This window comes from Ursus arctos, unplaced genomic scaffold (genome assembly GCF_023065955.2).
Source record: "Ursus arctos isolate Adak ecotype North America unplaced genomic scaffold, UrsArc2.0 scaffold_19, whole genome shotgun sequence".
In the NCBI taxonomy this organism is placed as follows: domain Eukaryota; kingdom Metazoa; phylum Chordata; class Mammalia; order Carnivora; family Ursidae; genus Ursus; species Ursus arctos.
The window spans coordinates 4,871,688-4,879,995 of NW_026622863.1; positions in this window are offsets into that span (position 1 = coordinate 4,871,688).

Sequence of the window (8,308 nt, forward strand, 5' to 3'; positions counted from 1 at the left end):
CCCCACATCTGGGCTGTCCTACTCTTTGTCCTTGCTTGGCTGTTCACCCCTCTGGTTTACTCATCCTATCTCTCCCCACGTGGAGTGGGTGCCCAGAACTGTGCCCCTTGAGTGTCCTCATCTGCCCCTCCCCACCCCTCCTCAAGGCTGCTACGGTTGGGCTCCGTCCCCTACCACCTGGACCTGCCCAGCTCTTCCTGGCTGGGGCCTTGGTCTCCTGTCTCTGTCAACACCGTCTTCTCTTCCCTCCACAAGGCTGCCGAAGAGAACAACTCCCTAAAACACACATCTGATGTCCCCATTGCCTGCTGCCTGAAGTCCTTCAGCAGCTTGTAGGCAACTACGGAGCAGACCCCAAGCACCCAGTTGAGGGCAGAGCCCCCACATACCTAGCTGCCTCCCTCCTGGCCCCACTCCCAGCAGCTGCCAGACCTCTTGCTGAGCTTGAGTGGGTTCTGTTCCCTCTTGCCTGAGCCCTCTTGCTGTTCCCCTCCCCCTTCTCCCTTCTCCTCCTCAGCCTCCTCTCCCTCCTCCTCTTCCTCCTCCTCCTTCTTTACATGATCTCAGACCCAGGCCAAGTGCCTCCTACCCTCACCCCACCCCAGACCCTGGTCATCCATAGAACATTCACGTTTCTTTCTTCTAGCACTTGTCACATTATAGTTTCTTTCCTTGGAGCCCGTCACTGGTACAGGATGGTGTACTTCTCGGGGAAACATCTCCGAGTGTGCTTATCTGCCTCCCCAGCCCCACATGCTAGGCTTAGCCTCCACGGCCACTCCATCGCTGTGTGAGTGACTGGAAGGTGACCAGACGCTGAGATCAGGGACATCAATGACACAGTAGTGTTGCACACCTCAAGAGAAGTGGGAAGAGCTGTGAGGAGTGGGCAAGGAGGGGAATCAGGAGATGTCACCCGAATGGAGGGACAGTTGCCCACAAGCACAGACTTTGGAGGGATTGCTGGATAAGCCCCAACTTCCTAGTCTCCTGAGTGGACGACTCCAAAGCGCGTTCCACCAGCCTCTCTCTGAGCGCGCGGAGCCCCGGGGCGACAGAGGGAACCTGCTCGTACTCCCTTGCCTGTCTTCTCCACTCCCTCTCTTGCTTTTCTGAGCATCACCTCCCACGTAGATAACCTGCTCCCAGGCTGTCCGGATCCCTGGGATCCAGAACTGGGACAGAGAACTCATGGTTGCTGCCTCCCATCACAGGCTGGCACCAGGCATGGGAACAGTCAGTTACTGCAAAGAACATACCTCTGGGCGGGATAGTGAGTTACTCTGGGCAAGTCAGAGAAGGCCTGTCGGGCGAAGCGGTGTTTACAAAGTCACAACCCCATGTCACTGAAGAGCTCAGAGGAGGAGGGGCCAGTCCTATTTGGAGCCAACAATGTTTCAGGAGGGCAGAGACTGAGCTAAGGAGAGGGTGCAGTGCAGATGTCCATCGCTGAGCAACGCAGAAAAAGCAGGCGAGGGTGTGGCTGGCTGCCACCTGGGCTGCGAAGACAGGCCACATCTGGGGAGCACGTCTGTGTGCAGGACTTGGGCTGGACGGGTTACCTGCATCACCTCACTAAAGGCCTACAGCAACTTCCTGGGTCATTCCCAACTTATAGAAGAGGAAACCGAGGCTCAGGGCCCGACCAAGGTGGAGTCAGGGTGTGAAATCATGGGCAGAGAGAAATGGGATGGACCACAGTGATTGAGCTTAGTGATTCCTTTTAGAGTTCCTGTCTGTGGACTCTCCTAGTAGGCCTGCTCTATGCCAGGACATGGGCTAGGCCATTCTTGTCTGGTAGTGTGTTCTAGGCTGGCTCTTTCTAGATTAAACATTGATATTAATATTTTTGTAAGTGTGCTTGTGTTGACCGAGATGTGAATAATTTCTGTGGCTATGAACTTGTCATCCCTGGTGTTGGGGACAGAGAGTCGTTCATCCCTTTTGTCCTGTGCTACTGTGCCCCCACACTGAACTGAGAAAGGGCTGCCTTTGCCACCCTGCCACCTGCTACTATCAAGGGAAAAGATGAAACAGAGGCAGAGGGCAGAAGACAGAATGGGGGAGTCTCCGAGGGCCTGAGCCACATGCAGGCGGAGCGCGTACCTCCACCGTGCAACACACTGCCCCAAATCTCATCCGTCTTCTCCCGGACTAAGCTTCTTCTCCAGGCCACACTCCTGCTCGGTCCTTCAGGAAGATCCCAAACTCCAGCTTGCACTGATGGGCTAAGCTTCTTCTCCAGGGCCACACTCCTGCTCAGTCCTTCAGGAAGATCCCGAACTCCAGCTTGCACTGATGGGCTAAGCTTCTTCTCCAGGCCACACTCCTGCTCAGTCCTTCAGGAAGATCCTGAACTCCAGCTTGCACTGATGGGCTAAGCTTCTTCTCCAGGCCACACTCCTGCTCAGTCCTTCAGGAAGATCCTGAACTCCAGCTTGCACTGATGGGCTAAGCTTCTTCTCCAGGCCACACTCCTGCTCAGTCCTTCAGGAAGATCCCGAACTCCAGCTTGCACTGATGGCTCTGCCTCTGTCTCTGTTTTCCTCTGTCTCTGTCCTGTCTGTCTCTGTCTCTCTGTCTTTCTTGCTCTCTGACCCCTGACCATATTCTCCTTCTGTGAACCTCACACCCCTTTGGAGATCCTGGCCCTCACAGGCAGCCAGAGTCATTGATATCGGCTCCAGTCAGAGCCTCCTTTCTTCATATTTGTCCCACAGTCTTGTGTTACTAGGGGTTTCCCGGAGAGCGTGGTTAGACATAAGGCTCTGAGAAGTGGAGCTGGGAGGCAGGAATGGCAGAGCAGGCCAGTGAGACAGGGAAGAGAGGAAATCCAATCCAAAATGAGTTCTGGGGCTGGTTACCCTAGTGGGCAAAGGAGGCTTGATCCCAGGGAGTCTCCCCTAAAAACTCATCTCCTATGTGCCTGAGACACGCACCTCTGTAAAGTGTGGGGACCTGGGCATATGTGTTTACTGGCTTTTGGGAACTTGGTTGTGCTCTGGGTTTCCCTGGGAACAGCTGAGGGAATCTGGGGAAAGCCTGGGGGGCAGAAAAGTGTGGAAACTCAGCAGGTGCTGGGGGGGTATGTGGTTCCGGCCATGTGCAGGAGAGCTGTTCCCCACAAATGTAGCTGAAATCTGAGCTCAGGCAGTGACGACACCTGGTGCAAATCCTGGGTGACTGCAGAAGGACAGCTAACACCCTTAGGGTGGCATTCAAGTTCTCCATTACTTGGCTTTGATTGACCCATTGACCTTTATCTGCTACTGTTACCACGGCTGCCACCAAAGCAGGCTGCCACCTTGGCATGTGATAGCTCTTTGTGCTTCGCCATCCTGAGTCTTGGTTGCACCATTCCCACACCCTGGCATGTCCCAATCTCCAGTCTCCTTCCCTCTGGATCCATCTAATGCCTGTACAAGGCCCGCTTCTACCAAGAAAACTTGGGGAGCCTGTTCAACCCAATGTGAGCTCTTGGCTCTGCCCTCAGTAGTTACACTGTTAATTTGTCATTTATTAAGTCTACCTCCTACATGTCTCTTTCTCTTGATTTTCTTCAATGTTACCAGTCTTCAGTTTGCCAGGCATGACACCAGGGACCAAGGTCATGGAGGTGCATACCTGCCCTCCAGGAGCTGGTAGCACGCTAGGGTATCTGAGCACAGATAGACCATGCGCTCTTAGGGCAAGAATTGTCTTGTCATCCCTGTGACGTTCTAGAACCCAGCAAGTTGCTGGCCCGTTGGAGGCGCTGCTGTTTTCATTCTGGGTATGTAGCTCTCCCTTTTCCCGTTTAGTCTAAATTCCTCGGATAAAAATGGTGCCTGCTTTGCCAAACCTTGCTTCGGTCCTGCAGCCTTCGGGGTTGGTGGAGTTTCCAGGTCGTATTGTAAAAACCCTCTGGCAGCCTGGGCACACGAGTGGCTGCCCTGAGCCCTCTAGTAGAGGAGGCAATGCAGGTGGATAGGTGACCTGCCCGAGGAAGAGAATCAATCAGTCAGGGCCAGGCAGCTCTGCCAGACTTCCCCTGAGGGCTAAGTGGATTCTCCTGGCTAATGGCAAACACTTCTCTCCTCTGGCTGCTGAGAATCCCCCTTTTCTGGCTCCTTATGGAGTCCTGGAATGGGACAGGTGCTTTGGGAGGCTGCAGGGACATCTCATGCCAACATTAACATCATTGTCTGTTGACCAGATGTCCCAAGGCAGGTGTCAGACTTAGTGACTACAGGGAGTGTGTCCTGCACCCAGAGACCTGGCAGTCTTATCTGTCAATCCTCAGTGCAAACGAAGAAGAGCTTTAAAATAGGTCCAATAAGCTAAAGGTTTGGGCTGATTAGGTGGAAGGTTCTGGTTTTTAAGTTTTTAAACTATAAAATACATTCTATCTTAAAGTGCTTCTATTTACAGATTCAATCATAAAATGAGAAGCCACATACTCCCCATCCAGTTTGAGAAATGGAACATAACCCTGTGTGCTCCCCCCAAACTCACCCCGTCCCCTCTCCCCCCCAGAGGTAACCATCTCGCTGACGTTTGTGTTTACCGTTCCTTACTTTTCTTTATAAGCTTTATCCCATTATATGCATTCCTAAATAAAATTGTAGTTGTGCCCATTTTTGAAATTTAAATGTTTCTACTGTATAGGCACGTTGTGTGATGTGTTGTTTTTGCTCCATATTTTTTTAAGAACTCACCCACTTTCATGAATATGGCAGTAGCTCATTTATTCCCACCGTGATAGAGTGGTCCGCAAGGTGCATTTATGCATGCAGTGATCTAGTTTGCTTTTAGGGCAGATTTGGATTGTTTTCAGCTTTTTGCTTTTTTTTAACATCACGCTGCCATGAGCCTTTTTATACAGAGCTTCCGGGGTACCCAAGCCAGTGCTCTCGTTAGACAGAGGTTCTCAACACCAGTGCCCCCTCTATAACAACTATTTTGTGATGTTCTTTTTCTTGCTTTGAAATGAATTTTTTTGCATCTCCTACAACAGTATACCTACGGAATTTAAAGAAATCCATCTAATGCTCTAAGTATAATATGGCAGAGAAATAAAACAGCAATTTGTAACAAAAGACGGTTGTACCGATACGTGAATTTGAGTAACAATTACACCAGGAGCCAGAATAATGTCAGATGCTTGTACCTGTATGTGAACTTCCCATGATTTTCCCAAATCTACAAATGCGAACAGACATAGGTGTTTTGAACTGGTGACCCAAGTACTGTGTGCGAGGTTCCCAAGAGAGAGATGATTTTCTGAAATGTTGGCCAATTCTGGGCAAAGTTCCAAACAACATCAATGGAAAGCACAGTCTTCCTTCAATTTAGAAGGTAGTTACATTCCTAGAAAATTCAGTACGTTGAAAGTCATGAAAACAACAAGTTTTTTTATATGTAAAACAAAGGTGGAGTAGGGTTTCAGGGTCAGCAAAGTATGAAAAGATGTTCACTTGTATAAATTATGTAGTCACGTGGGATGCAGGCTAATTCACCTTTGTGGGGGACTGTCCCAGAAACTGCAGGACCCCCAGCGTTCATGGCCCCACCTACTAAATGCCAGAGTGCCCCCCACTCTTTCTGACATCCACAGGTTTCCAAACTCCTCCTGGGGTGTGGTAATAAGCCTGTTGGGAACCACCTTTCTGGGGTGTTTATTTAAGAGTGAAAGTGCTAGGTTTGAGTAAGTGCACATTTCAGGGATTAGGTAATAACAAATGGCTTTCCAAGGTGATCGAACCAAAGCACTGCTCCATCATCCATACGTGAGGATTTCTGGTCTTCTGCTTTCTTACCTGCTCTAAGAATTTTCAGACGTCTACATTTTTGCCTGTCTGGTAGGGATAAAATTGTCTTTCACTATATTTTCTCAGCTTCCCATATAGTTAAGCACTTCTTTATATGTTTATGGACCATTCATGGTTTTTTTCTATGAAATTGACTGGTCATGTCGTGTGCCCACATTTTCCTGTTTCTTTTTAAGGGAACTTTATCTTTATTTTTATTATTAAATCCTGTGTCAATTAGGTGTACGAAAACATCTTCTCCTACTTGGTGACTTTGTGTTTTCACCTGTTTTATGGTGTCTGTTAATGAGAAGTTTGTAATTTGAATTTTATACATGAAGATATATAGAATTATCTAGTCTTACTACTTTCCCTTGGAAAAGAATTATCCAGTCTGCTTGATGAGCTCACTATTTGTCCATATTTTTTCTGTTGGTAAAACATATCACTTCTCCCCCACTTACCACTCCCACACGTATGCACTTGCTCTGAGGAGGATTTCCATGACATCCTTTAAATAGCTCTGGGTAGGGTGAAGTCCTGCTGTCTCCACTGTCTTGAGTGCTGATTTAACAGGTGTCCCTTGGTGAATGTAGACCGCCAGTACGCAGCAGAGCCGCCTATGTCTCCAGATATCCTGTGAGAAAACAGGGGTCTTTTTGAGGACTCCAGAAGTAACTGAAGCCACAGAATCATCCAGCCAGTCTGACGTAGGTTTTGAAGGAGGCTATGGCTCTAAGACTGTAATGCCACTGTCTCCATGTGTAAGTGGAAAAGATAACAGATTGAGACAGACTTCCATCTTGGCCTCCGCATCTCTCCAGTGAATTTACCTCCTGAGAGAGCTGAGCGGACTGATGAGTTGGTATGAATAGGGAATCTCCATAAGCCAACGCCTAGTAAATTTGGTGTGAAGGCTAGTCAAGCCCATTTTCCCTTCATTAACTTTATCTTCGGGCGGTTTAAAATGTGAAGAAAGCCAACCAATTATAACGATACAGACCTACAGGGAGACAACTGCTTCCATGTGAGCAGTCAGCTGTAGTCTCCTCCAGAGATTCTGGAACACCAGGCCCCATGCCCCACTCCCAGCTGGAACCCGCTGCACATTTTGTAGTGTCAGACCTTTCTGACCACAGCCCTCTTGGTGGGGGCTGACCAAGCCTCTCAACCAGGGATAATTAGATGGATTTGTGCTTAATGCATTTTCCAATCAATGCAACAACTTAAGGACTAATTTATGAAAATTGAATATGGTGAAAAAACACTGCATTAAAACCCTATATATCTTTATGGATGAAAAGCTAGTGTTGGGAGTAGATTTATAGCTGACTTGGGGAACCCACAAGACAATAGAGAGTTTTCCTTTTTCCTTTTACCTTACGGACTGATAATGTCCATAAGGATGGAAGGAGGCCTGGAAAATTAGAATCTCTTCCTGGGGGATGACGTATATCTTTTCCTTCCAGTATATTCTATTGCATTGCTATTCTCTTCTATTCCAACGACCGAACATAGACTCTCTGGTCTCCTAAGTCCACCCCTTCTCCCCTCCAAAAATAAGATTTGAGAATTTGTCTCAATGTCTGACCTAAATTCCAAGAGAACCAGTTCTCAAAGCAGGAACATTCTGAAGTGGGCCTGACCCAAATGGCCAGTGATTTCCACACCCCTTTGGTGTTTCCTTCTGGGCAGAAAAGACTCTGCTGCTGGGAGGAAGGGCCAGCAGCTCTCTAAAAGGCTTTAACATACAACCTAACAACCACCTCCCTGCTCCAAAACAAACCAACATCCCAAACAAAACAAACAAAAAACCATAAAATCACAGAACAACTCAACGCCCTCTGGAAAGCTCATCCGAGAAAAGGGGGAGGGAAGAAATGTTCGTTTTATTGCATTTTGGTTTCTGGAGGGCCAGGGAGATCATAAAGGAAGAAAGCCCGAGAGGTTTTGTGGTTGGTATGAACAGCAGTGTCTGGCAGAGGAAATGCTCCCTGACAGGACATGGGTGCAAATGCTTCCTGACCATTCTAAACAAGGAGCGTGCTCGTTAGCATTCGGGATGGCTGGGATGATACATTATATGAATAATTCTGGCTCTTTGTCAGGGCTTGGGTGATATTTTTTGTGACACATCTGTAGCCATGCATCCTTAATTACTAGCTAAAGAAGAGACAGGAGGCGTGAAACGCCACACTTCCTCACTGTTCAGAACCGACACGTGTGTCCGATGGGACGTACATTAGAGAAACAAATGAGATGGCAAAGCTTCTCAGCCAGGGCCCTCCTGGGATCCTTGGATGAGCAGAGGATCCATCTGGAAACAAGGAAGGGGCTTCGATCTAGGCAGGGTGAATTGAGGGGCTGGGGCTGGGGCTGGGTCAGCGCGGCAGCCACGACCTCTTAGCAGGCCCCCTTCAGACCAGCTTTGCATTCCTGAATTCAGACAAGGCATAGGTGAAGACGATGGCAAGCTTGAACACCTCCATTGTGCCAAGCATTGTGTGAGTACTTCCTCA